We start from the raw sequence: 13,575 nt of genomic DNA on the forward strand, positions 1-13,575 counted from the left end.
CTCACTAAATTCATACCACCTGTCATAGCACATATTCTATTTTGCTGAGTACTTACTGTGACCAGTCATTTACTAATCATTTTCCACATACATATTTTCTCCACAATAATTCAGTGAAATGTACCATTCTTACCATCTAATTTTTAAAAATTAAAAAATATATAAATTCACACACACACACACACACACACACACACAACACTGGCCTGGAATGGATCTGGTAACCTCTGGGTACATGGGATGGCGCTCAACCAACTGAGCCACACCAGCCAGGGCCTTTCCATCCCATTTTACAGATGAGGAAACTACAACTAAAGGGAGGTTAAGTAATTTAATTTGTTCAAGATAATGAGGCACCAAAAAATGGGATGCAGAATTCGATCTTAGAAAGTTAAGTCTATACACCCCAAGCTATTTACTCTCTTGCCTTTAAACCTGAACATCTTTGAGGCTATTCTGTGAAGGATTTTCATCCCCATGCCTTCAGTCATTGGACTCAGCATTTAAGACCTATTAAATGGTTTCAGCCTAATAAGGTATAAAAGAAATAAAAATAATTTTTTAAAAGTTGCTTTTTAAAAAAAAGCGAGATAATACAATAGGAAATATCAGAATCATTGCACACAGGAAAAGAAATATTATCAATGAAACATTGGCTTCAGGAAATTAATGTATCAGGAAAACAGATACCATTGTCATTGTGATTTGAACAGAGGGAATTTAATACAGGAACTTGTTACACAAATGCTGAAAGGCTGAGAAGCCGAGGAGGGGAAGCTGAGGCAATCCAGAGGACAGCAATGGCAGAAACCACTAATACCGTTAGATAGGAGGGATGAAGAGAGGTGGCAGTGTTGCTGGGTCCCAGAACTGGGATCATTCAGCAGAAGATCACACCGGGGGGCCTTTTAGCTGGAGCTGGAGCTGGAGACAGAGAGGAGACTCAGCTACCATCAAAGATGCAGTACAGGCAGAGAAAGGTGAGGAGAATCACTGTAATTTTTTCATTCCTCTACTCTCCAGTGTCATAGCAGTGCCACACATGGTGGGAATCTAGACAGAAGTCAGTTCACAGAACCTGGAAGCCCTCGAAATGCAGCCTCTCAGGATCTGCAGAAGAGCAAGGAATAGATTTGAGAGCCAATCAGCTAGAGGTTGGCACGGCTGAGAAGTAAAACCTATTTCTTATTGAGGGTCAGATTCTAAAAGATTTAAAAGGCATTGCTTTAGAGGGCAAGGCTACTCTCTATTGTAGGTTATTCTCTCTATAAACAAAAAGAATGGAATCACACTTTTGATCATTAAAGGATGCCACATTTTCCCCTATTTGATATACTTGTAGAAGGCAGTTTGAACAAAGGGGCCAACTTGAGAAACAAACCCACTTCTCCCATTAATTTTGGAGTCATACAAAGGTCTCTTAATAGAGAAGACAAAACTCCCGGCAGATGTAGATGAAATTTAGTCTAGAAATGACAGAGCTGGGAGTATACTAGTGGCAAATATGTAAGCAAATGAACTAAATGCTTCTCTCTGTTAGCATACAAGGAAAATAATTGCAGTTAAAAACTGTTAAGATGGGTACCAAATTGCCTCTGTCCTTGGCTATCTGATTACCTGGATCCACAGGGAACAGCAGTGAAAATTCATTAACACCACCTTATTGTTTGCTGAAGATGTTTTACTTCCTCTAGTTCCAAAGCTTTGACCTTGAATCGTATGGGGTTTCTGATCCCACGAAATGGCTTTCCAAGCTCTCTCATTGAATCAAATGAAATGCTTGATCCCTTGTGCTTAAAAACATAGCAGTGCCTACTTTGGACTTCTCCATCTATACCAATTACGCAGGAACAATGTACTTCAATCCGTTTCTGTCTTTTTTCCTTCAATTACTTTAAAATATGGTTTTGATAATATTGCTTTAAACTCAATTGTACCATTATCAAAGTTCTTTTTAAGGGCAATGAATATTTGCTGGCTGAATATTGGATGGATGGATGGAAGGAAGGAAGGAAGGAAGGAAGGAAGGAAGGAAGGAAGGAAGGAAGGAAGGAAGGAAGGATGAAAGCAACGTGAGCCTCAGTTCTGAGTTTCAGCCTGGCTGAGGGGGAGTACTCAAGCCAGTTTCCTGGTTCTCATTAACTTGTAGTTTAAAGACTACTAGTACACCCTGCACTGCCATCTAGTGGTAGTTTAACCTACTTGTAAGAAAAGTACTTTCAGAAAAACAAACTTGAATGCAAAGTGAAAGTATCACAATTCTTTCTCTGATTCTAGCTGCTCACGACTGCTTCTCCTCATGTGGCTATCTTTGATAGTGACAGCATTTCCCCGTGATTGTTTAATACATGGTCAAAGGACATTCGCAGGATTATATAAGTAGATGTCACTAGTTTAGGTGGGGTAGGTCTGTCTTCCTTTGTACAATAAATGTCTAAGTTCTGTGTATATTTTGAGACCACCACCAAGTCCCTGGTTTTTAAAAATGCGATAACCAGATGTTTTTAAGAGAAAGCACGATAGTAATTTTTTGCTTTCATACTTACATTCCAACTCGGTGACTCTCTTAAAGAACATAACACCCCCCCCCCCCATGCAAATACTAATGCCTTAGTTGGAAAAACCATTTATCTCAGAACATAATTATGTAAAAATAAAATAAAATGGTTGCTAAGTTTAGGAAACCAGGAGTATAAATAAGACTTTATGTAATAATAAATTGTATTGTATAATAAAATTATCTTGGCTAAAGGGGTTTGAGATTGAGACAAGCTAGTCTAAGATGTCAGGAAATACTTCTCTCGAGGACTTTATGTTTACTCTCAGTGGGATGTTTGGGAGACTGTCAAACATATGCCCCAGGCATAGTTCTATATTTGAATGTCTCAAGAGTCCAGTGGAAAAGGAGTTGAACTCTCTTCACGATGGGATATGTCTGATGGACTCAGTCATGAAGAGAGAAATATCACAGGAGCCAGATCATGAAGATGGTAAAAAGCCCCCAGGAGAATCCTCCTAAGTGTTAAAGAAGGCTGGATGGTGGGCTAAGCTGTGGGTCAATCTACTCAGGACTTCAACTGAGTAGATGGAGCCCACCCACATTATGAAAGGCAACCTGCCTTACTTAAAGTCCAGGAGTCTAAGTGCTAATCTGATCCAAAATGCCTTCACAAAAACACCCAGAAATGTTTGGTAAGTATCTTGTTTAGACATTCTTCAATCTAGCCAAGTTGGCATAAAATTAACCATCATATGTGCCTTGGTGTGGGCCTGTTTTTATCCATTGTGCTGTGCTTTCAAGACTCTTCATTTGAAGACTCAAGTGCTTCAGACACAAGAAACATTATTGAATCTTTTCTTTGAATACTTTTACTCATTTTTCTTATTCTATATTTCTGGAGTTCCTGTTAATAGGATTTTAGACCTTCTCACTGGACCTCTAATGTTTCTGTCTGCTTTTCTTGTTTATCTGCTTGTCTTTTACCTTATTTTCTAGATGACTTCCTTAAACTTTCTTTCAACCCTTGGAGTTTTAATTTTTACTATCATATTTTTAAGTTTCTGGATATTTCTTTTCCTTTGTGAGACCTCTCCTTCTTTTAAAAATAGCATAGTGTTCTTATTTCATGAAGCCATATGACTCCTTATCTCTCTCAGGATATTAATGGCAGCCCTTCTTTTCTTCTTCCCCCTCCCCTTTCTTTTTCCTCCCTCTTCCTCCTCTTCCTCCCTCCTCCTCCCTCCTCTTCTTCCCTTTTCCTCCCCCTTCCTCTTCCTCCCTCCTCCCTCCTCCTCCTCCTCTTCCTCTCTCCTCCTTCTCCTCTTCCTCCTTCCTCCTCCTCCTTCTGCTCCTCCTCCTCCTTTTCCTTCTTCACAGTATCTTTTTCTCTTGCAAAGTTTGTTTCTCCAAGTGTCTTTTTCTGTTTATTTTTTTGATTTTTATCTTTCATATTGGATACTCCACTCAGATGTATAGTACTTCTTGGTTATTTTCATATCCTCAAGAATATCGACTGCAAAGCTACTGGCAGGCTCTAAGAGGGAAGAGGAAAGGAGGAAGGGAACATGTGTTGAATGTGGCCTTCATAAGGGGGTGAGCTGTCAGTATGTTTAGGTCTGTTTTATTGGGCTGGTCAAATTCCTCAAAGAAAACTCTTCTGATCTCCTTTGTTAAGGACAGGGCTTCTGATTGTTGACTGGGGAAGAGGCCAAGATGCCTCAGGATGCAACTGTAGATGTTTCCTTAATCTCTGTTTTCAGTTCTATACGCCCCACTTTTAGTCATGCCTGATGTTCCCTGTTTTAATCTCTCCTGAGAGTAAACCTCATGGTCTCAGCAGGTTCTTACCAGTAGCCCAGCTGCCGAGTGGGGAAGAGACCTGGGGTCCATTTACGTTAACAGACGCTCAACCAATCGTCCTGTTTTCAGTCTCTGCCCCTCCACTTCCCTACTTCCACATGCTGCCACTACCGAAGCCCACGGGAGCCTGTGGTGTAAACTGCAATGGGTGCCACTCCCCGCTGCTGACTTAAGATTCTATTTTAGGGTGTTTTGCTAAGCCATTTATCACCCCGTTTGTTTTCTAGCTTCAAAATCTTGCTTCTGTTGCCTCCTTTCCCCTTTCTCTCCACCTGTGTGGGTTTATGCCTTTACGACAATCACTTCACTGTTGTTTTAGTGGGGTGGTGAGAAGGAGCAAAAGTAGATGCCTGTGTGTAATCCACTGTCATTACCTTGAAGGTCTTCTGTGCAGCCTTTAAAAGTAATTTCTCTTTATGAAGTTTCTATTCATTTAAAAATTCTTTAAATATTTTTATTTTTTATTTTTTTAAATATATTTTATTGATTTTGTACAGAGAGGAAGGGAGAGAGATAGAGAGTTAGAAACATCGATGAGAGAGAGTCATCGATCAGCTGCCTCTTGCACCCCCCCCACTGGGGATGTCCCTGCAACCAAGGTACATGCCCTTGACCGGAATCGAACCCGGGACCTTTCAGTCCCCAACTATCCATTGAACCAAACCGGTTTCGGCTAAAAATTCTTTAAATATTTTTAAAGTACAGACGTCAAGTGGATTTTTTTGGTAGTCAAACATTAACTTTGTGTGTATGATTTCTTACATTGTTTCCAAACTTGAGAAATCTTTTTTCCTATGTCAAGATTAGGTAAATATTTACTTAGATCTGTTCTAAGTGAAATTGCCAAGTAACCATGGATTTTTGGTTGTTGTTTTTTGGCACTAGCACCCAATATTGGGATGATGTCCTAACCCTCCTTCTGGAGTGTCCCCAGTGTCTTTCAGAATCCCCATGATGGCTTCTATCCACTGGCATTCTCAGCCAAAGCCCTTTCTTTCCTTCCATGGTAGCTCCCTGTACTTAGGCCTTTTCCAGTCCCTTCCATTCCATCAAAACTTAACCGATGGGTCCAGGGTCTTATACTATGCTCTGCTCTTCCTTAGCTAACAAAAAATACCCCAGAACTGTTTCAGAGGAACTTTACCTTTGTTATTGATTTAATTCTTACAACATCCCTGTGTGATAGATATTATTAGTCCCATTTCATAGATTAGTAAATTGAAGCTAGAAAGATTAAGCCTCTTTTGTTCAAGATCACTTGGCTGATAAGTCAAAGAAGGTCTGGAGTGTGACATCTTTTAACCTCTGCATACAGTCTGCCTATACTAAAATATTTACTGTGCAAACTCATGCAATAAGATATAAATAATTTAATGGCTACTTTTAAGACATACTTTAACCTAAATCATAAGTCTAATAGTGAAATTCTCAAATACAACAAAAATTTTAGGAAGTGCCATTAGGGTTACCTTTCTCCTCCCATCCACCCCAACAGAAAACAGCCTCCATTTGGCATTTTTAAGATTGTAGCAAAAGATTATAAAAATAAAGCCATTTATGACCATGAAAAGCTCTGTGGGAACTATGTTATAAATTACAGCACTCAGCCAGGAAAGACTAGTTTTTAAGCAATGTTTTTAGAGATGTTGACGCGTTACTAGACACATACTTGAGCTCATTCTCCATCTCCCCTGTGTTTTTCAATTCAAAGAAGAACTTTTATTTTTCAAGGAAACAAATGATATCGAAATCACAAGGCATCTTCTCTGATTGTTTCCATCTAAGGTTATAAAAACACATAGTATTTGTATTTAGTACACATTTTTATCCTTACTGGGCTAAGTTGCTTTCCAAGAAAGAATAGCAGAGCATTTTCTAGATCTTCTTCAGAGATTCACTATTATTTCTGTTCTAACCGAGAGCACCCAGCTCTTCACCTTTGACACCAAGCAGTACAGATTCCCCAGTTTATCCACACACAGACACACACATATATTAAAGGACTACGATGTGCATTGTATGTGACATGAAAATAAGACAATACCCTCTCTTCAAAGAGCTCTAGAGAAAAGAGACATACAATATAAAATAAAAACATAAGAAAAATATTTTTTTAAAAAGAAAAGAAAAATATTTTAAAAATCCATTCCAGTAGGGAAAAGAATATGAATTTTCTCTTTTATACTTCCACTAGAGGCCCAGTGCATGAAATTCCTGCATGGAGGGAAGGTGTCCCTCAGCCCAGCCCGAACGCTCTCCAATCCGGGATCCCTCTCACAATCCAGGACTGCTGGCTTCCAACCACTTGCCTGCCTGCCTAACTGATTGCCCCTAACTGCTTATGCCTGCCAGCCTGATTACCTCTAACCACTCCCTTGGTAGCCTGATCGACATCTAACTGCTCCCCTGCTGGCCTGATTGCCCCTAACTACCCTCCCCTGCCAGCCTAGAAACCCTAACTGCCCTTCCCTGCTGGCCCAATCACCCCTAACTGTCCTCCCCTGCAGGCCTGGTCACTCCCAACTGCTCTCCCCTGCTGACCCAGTCACCCCTAACTGTCCTCCTCTGCTGGCCTGATTGCCCCTAACTGCCTTCCCCTATAGGCCTGGTTGCTCCCAACTGCCGTCCCTTGCTGGTTTGGTCACCCCTAACTGCCCTTCCCTGTAGGCCCAGTCACCCCTAACTGCCCTCCCCTATAGACCTGGTCACCCCTAACTATCCTCCTGCTGACCCAGTCACCCCTAACTGCCCTCCCTTGCCAGCCTGGTCACCCCTAATTGCCCTCCCCTGCTGGCCATCTTGTGGCAGCTATCTTGTGTCCACAAGCAGGCGGCCATCTTTGACTATACAGGACAGCCATCTTATGTGTTGGAATTATGGTCCATTTGCATATTACCTCTTTATTGGATAGGATAAAAAGAATCAAGGTTTCAATTTTTGTCCCCCACTTCCCTTACCCCCTCCCCCCCCCCCAAAAAAAAAAGTGAGAGCAGAACATGGATCAGCTGCTGCCTATTGCACACTCCCTTCAGGGATCAAGCCTGCAACCAGGAATGGAACTGGCAGCCTTTTGTGCACAGGACAATGTCCAACTAACTGAGACACACCAGCCAGAGCAGCTTTGTTTTTCTTTTCAAAGATTGTTACTCTAGGTCTTTTGCATTTCCAGAAAAAATTTAGAGTCAACTTGTCAATTTCTAGAAAAAGTCTGTTAGGATATTGGTTGAAATTGTATTGAATTTACAGGTCATTTTTTGGAAGACTACTAATCTTAACAAGATTGTGTCTTCCAATTGATGATCATGATATGAGTTCCCACTTATCTAGATTTAGAAAAAAATCTCCACTCAAGGATATGTTTTTGTATTGATTTTAGAGAGGAAGGAAGGGAGAGAGAGAAACATTGATGTGAGAGAGAAACATCAATTGTCTCCTGTGCATACCTCAACTAGGGCTGGAACCTGCAATCTAAGTTTGTGCCCTGACCAGGAATAGATCACAACCCTTGGTGCATGGACAATGCTCCAACCAAATAGGCCACCTGGCCAGGACCTAGATTTTCTTTAATATCTCTTATCAATATTTTGTATTTATCACTGTCAAAGTCTTACACTATTTTTGAAAATTTACTCTTAAATAGTATGTATATATATTTTTTTAAAATATATTTTATTGATTTTTTACAGAGAGGAAGAGAGAGGGAGAGAGAGTCAGAAACATTGATGCGAGAAACATCAGTCAGCTGCCCTCTGCACACCTCCTACTGGGGATGTGCCTGCAACCAAGGTACATGCCCTTAACCGGAATCAAACCTGGGACCCTTGCATCTGCAGGCCGACGCTCTATCTACTGAGCCAAACTGGCCAGGGCAATAGTTTATATTTTTAATGCTATTGTAAATAATATTTAAAATTCTCATTTTCTAATTATTTGCCAGTAAACAGCAATAAATTTTTGTGGCTACTAGGTTATTTTTTTTGATGTTTCTGAATGAACAATCACATCATCTGGAAATAAAGACAATTTAATTCTTTCTATTTTAATTCCATTGTGGTCAGGAAACATACTCTAAAATTTCGATATTCTTGATATTTCATGAGACTTGTTTTATGTCTTAGCAAGTGACCATGTTGATGAATGCTCCAGATGCACTTTAAAGATGGCTTTCTACTGTTTTCTGGCATCCATTGCTTTTCATAAAATGTCATTTCAATAACTCAATGCATTATATATCATTGTTCTTCTGTATGTAATGTTTTTCTCTGACTGCTTTCAATGTAATTTATTTAGTTTAGCTTTTGGTAGTTGGACTAGTGATATTCTTGTATTTATCTTGCTTCAAATGTGTTGAGCTTCTTGGATAGGTAAGTGAACTATTTCCACAAATTTGTGAAAATTTCAACTATTTTTTTCCTGGTTCTTTTTTTGTCCCATTCTCTTCTCTTCTCATTCTGGCATTCAAATTATATGTGTCTTAGATCATGTAAAATGTTCCAAAGATCTCAGAGACTGTTCTTTATTTGCAATCTTATTTCCATTCACTTTGCAGAATGTAATGGTCTTTCATTGGGATGGCCATGAGAATTGCCTCTCAGGCCACCAGCTACCGGGAGCATAGCTGACTGAGGACGTGAGCTGCCATCCTGTGAAATCATCACCATGTTTGTGCTAAGGCCACACTCCCCACAGATGCCTGCCAGTGCCACCCTGAGAGTAGCAGGTTCTAAGGAATCCTCTGATGGCTCACTTTGTTTTTGTTTTTCTTAAAAATATATTTTATTGATTTTGTACAAAGAGGAAGGGAGAGAGAGAGCTAGAAACATCGATGAGAGAGAGTCATCGATCAGCTGCCTCTTGCACACCCCCTTACTGGGGATATGCCTGCAACCAAAGTACATGCCCTTGACCAGAATCGAACCCAGGTCCCTTCGGTCCCCAAGCCGATGCTCTATCCATTGAGCCAAACCGGTTTCGGCTGATGGCTCACTTTGTGATGATGACTCCTTGTTGGCCTTTCTGAACTTTCCTAGACTAAATGACACCTAACTTCCCTTCCTTCTCTCTTTCACTGTTGGTCAGACTTGCAGTGTGATATGATGGCTATATGAAATATTTCCCTCAATAAAAAGCTTTTATATTCAATCCAGTCTCAGTGTCTGCTTGAGGGGGCACCTGGAATAACACAGGTAAAGTCTAAAGTGGTCTAAGAAATCAGGCAGTGAGATATAGACTTGAGACTGGCTTGCCCACCACCTACAGGCAATTAGGATGCTATTGTGTTGGACGATGAAACCAAGATAGTCCATGGCAAAAGGCAGAAGCTACACTGCTGAATATTTTATTGGTGTTGAATTAGAAAAATCTATCAGAGAGTAATATTGTGATCTGGAACCCTTGATGTAAATTCAGCAATAGATTCCACAGTACAATCTGTATATCCTATCTAATAAAACAGTAATATGCAAATTGACCATCACTCCAACACACAAGATGGCTGTCCCCATGTGGACACAAGATGGCTGCCACAAGATGATCAGCAGGGAAGGGCAGTTGGGAGGGACCAGGCCTGCAAGGGAGGGCAGTTGGGGGTGATCAAGCCTGCAGAGGAGGGCAGTTAGGGCAATCAGGCTGGCAGGGGAGCAGTTAGGCATCAATCAGGCTGGCAGGGGAGTGGTTAGGGGGTAATCAGACTGGCAGGCAGAAGCGGTTAGGGGCAATCAAGAAGGCAGGCAGGCAAGCAGTTGGGAACTAGCAGTTCTGGATTGTGAGAGGGATGTCCGACTGCCTGACTAGGCCTGATCCTACCAGGATCGGGTCTAAACGAGGAGTCAGACATCCCTTGAGGGTCCCAGATTGGAGAGGGTGCATGCTGGGCTGAGGGACAACCCCTCCTCCCATTCACAAATTTCATGCACCGGGCCTCTAGTATGTCTATATTGAGCACATACACCAACCCTTTCTTCTGATCTCCAAATAGCTATTAAGTTATTGTTAAGCTATTAAAACAGTCTGGGGCAGGTATTCTCTAGCTTATAAATGTTGTCTATCTGCTGGCTTACCTCACTGATGTGACCCAGACCTGCAACACCCCACTTCTTTAGCTTTCTCACTCCTGGGTAATGTGTATGTGGTTGAAGGATGAAGGACATCAACTTCTTTAGGCAGGACACCCTGAAATGAAATGACTTTCAAGAAACATTCTCCGATGAGAAGATGTTCCTTTTGTAGTCTTCGCTTATTTTGTAGCGTCTATATTCTTCCCATATCCAAACTATTTATTTTAATTGCTAAAGTATTAGTCCCATGCCGAAACCGGTTTGGCTCAGTGGATAGAGCATCGGCCTGCAGGCTGAAGGGTCCCAGGTTCGATTCCGGTCAAGGGCATGTACCTTGGTTGCGGGCACATCCCCAGTATAGGGTGTGTAAGAGGCAGTTGATCGATGTTTCTCTCTCATCGATGTTTCTAACTGTCTATCCTTCTCTCTTCCTCTCTGTAAAACAAACAAACAAACAAACAAAAAATCAATAAAATGTATTTAAAAAATAAAGTATGAGTTCCTGGAGGAAACAACCTTTCTATGTAATTCTCAGAGAGCTACCTACATGGCTTTACTGTTATCACCATGTTCCATAACCCAGGGTGATCAATCAGAATATATCATCTTTCTGGACACAGTGATTGGTTGTGTCCAAGCCTGCGGACACACTCTTTGCCAGGAGAGGTGTCTGAGGCTGAGGGTTGCATCAGAGAGCCTGGCTCTTGGCCCTGAACCAGATGGACACGGGTGAGGTTGACCATATGACCAGTGTCAACATCAAACCAATCAGAGTTCTTTTAGGGAGGTGGATATGAGACCCTGCAGGCAAAGAGAGTTGTTTTTTCCCCCCTCAGTTGTCATTAGTTTTACATGCAAATTCATCCCACAGTCTTTTTTTGCCTCTGTGTGAAAATTAAGTCAATACATACTCAAGTACCTTCTAGACATGGAGAGAGCCCACTAAAAACATGGCATTTGGATTCAGCTGTGCCTGGAGTAGTCAATTCCCTGAGACTTCAATTTGCATGATAAGGAAGTCTTTTACCCATGCTAGTTTATTTAAAGTTCCTTATTTATTTGTTGAAGCAGTCCTGATTAATATAGTAAATAAATGTAATATATATTCATTTGATACTACAATAATGGCAACCTCAAAAGACAACCTTGGAAATATTGATTCATTCATTCAATTATGCTTTGATATTGAATAAATTCCTTCCTTCCTTCCTTCCTTCCTTCCTTCCTTCCTTCCTTCCTTCCTTCCTTCCTTCCTTCCTTCCTTCCTTCCTTCCTTCCTTCGCCTTATACAAACATCTTTATAGTGCAAAGGTCACAATTCTGATGAGTGCCACAAATTGATTTTGTTTTGACTCATATTCCTTCCCAGCCCCATCCAGGCATAACACAAACAATGGAACGCTTCACTAATTTGTGTGTCACCCTTGCACAGGGACCATGCTCATCTTCTTTGTATTGCTCCAATTTTAGTGTATGTGCCGCAGAAGTGAGAACGACCTTTTCTTTCTAATATATTCTAAACAAATCCAACCTTGAAAAATTGCTCTTTTTTGTTGTATACTATACTAGAGGCCCGATGCATGAAATTCATATGGGGAAAGGGGAGCCTCAGCCCGGCCTGCGCCCTCTCGCAATCTGGAACCCCTTGGGGGATGTCCAGCTGTTAGACATCTCTCTCACAATCTGGGACCCCTTGGGGGATGTCCAGCTGTTAGACATCTCTCTCACAATCTGGGACCCCTTGGGGGATGCCCAGCTGTTAGACATCTCTCTCACAATCTGGGACCCTTTGCTTCTAACCACCCACCTGCTCACTCCTTACTGCTTGGCTCGCAGCTCCTTAGTGCTGCTGCGGAGGCAGGAGAGGCTCATGCCATCACCACTGCTCTTGCCAGCCATGAGCCCAGCCATGAGCCCAGTGGGAGAGCACTGACCACCAGGGGGCAGCTCCTGCATTGAGCATCTGTCCCCTGGTGGTCACTGCGTGTCATAGTGATTATTGTTCTGGTTATTCCACCATAACGGTCACTGGGCTTTTATTATATAGATACTCCTTTCTGGGAAATCTTATCCACTTTTATTGTTTCGGCAACCACCTCTATGCAGATATCAATAAAAGTAAATTCATATCTCTTACTTAATTCTCTTCTCAAAGGATCAAAAGCAGGAAATCCAATTACCTGTGGCATTGACACATTACTGTTTCCCATGCACCTCAAAGTTCACATGTCATCTTTCCTACTAACCATATTCTTTTTCTTATACTTTAAAAGCATCAATTGATGAACATACGATCTATCTGACCTTTAAAAGAAAGTGACATCCTTGACTCTCTCCTTGGCATTAGGTTTTATACACACTCAAGCCGCATTATGGATTTTTGTCTTCCAATTATTTATTAAATCCATCTTCTCTTCTCACTGTTGCATCATCTACTACAATAACATCCAATTTTAGTCACTACTTACCTCCTTCCCCCCCAGGGCTGCTACTTCTCTATATGAATCCTAAGGCTGTCTCTAGGGTGGCTTCCTGTTACGTAGGAAGCATAAACTCTGCTTGATCTTCGCTTTGCCTCCCTCTCCTGTTTTCTTTCCTGAGACTCACTTGTTTTATGCTGGTGCAGTTGAAACTGTCCTGCAGTGTAATCCATTACTTAGTTTTCTACCTTGACTCACGCTGCTGTTTTTGTATATTTGTTTGTTTTTTGATGGCAATGCTCTTTCCACCCTGACACCTGTGATTCCCCCCTCTTCCCCCCCCCCCTTTTCGTATTAGTTCAGGAGGTAGTTACTTCAGGATTTTACTCCTCAATTTTTGAAATCAGATTAGGGGCTCTGAGCTCTCAGAAATTATGCACCCATTTTAATCATTACCATAGTTACTACAATGACCTTTTTCACTTGCCTCCTTATTCATTTCTATGCTAAGTACATTCAATAGCTGTAGGTCGGGTAAATTTCAGATACTCCCAATGAACACTAGAGGTCACTATTATCTTTTGTTTGAATGAATGAACATCTAAAGTTAATTTTAAAGTAGTCTTTTTCAGATACATGCCATATGATCTCACTCATTTGTAGAATAAATCTCACTCATTTGTAGAATAAACTGATGAACAAAAAAAGATTCAGAGACAGAGAAGCATTGATCAGACTG

General features: G+C 41.2%; 1 long non-coding RNA gene and 1 other non-coding gene across 4 annotated transcripts in view; both read right to left on the reverse strand.

Annotated features, from left to right (window-relative positions):
• The window catches only part of LOC123651517, a 75,209-nt gene that overhangs the window by 27,902 nt on the left and 33,732 nt on the right, over positions 1-13,575 (reverse strand). The window lies entirely within an intron of this gene.
• On the reverse strand, positions 11,804-11,910 carry LOC118708621. Its single transcript, XR_004984674.1, has one exon. It is a non-coding gene; the product is annotated as a U6 spliceosomal RNA (small nuclear RNA).

The sequence above is a fragment of the Pipistrellus kuhlii genome, unplaced genomic scaffold (genome assembly GCF_014108245.1).
Source record: "Pipistrellus kuhlii isolate mPipKuh1 unplaced genomic scaffold, mPipKuh1.p scaffold_m20_p_6, whole genome shotgun sequence".
NCBI lineage: Eukaryota > Metazoa > Chordata > Mammalia > Chiroptera > Vespertilionidae > Pipistrellus > Pipistrellus kuhlii.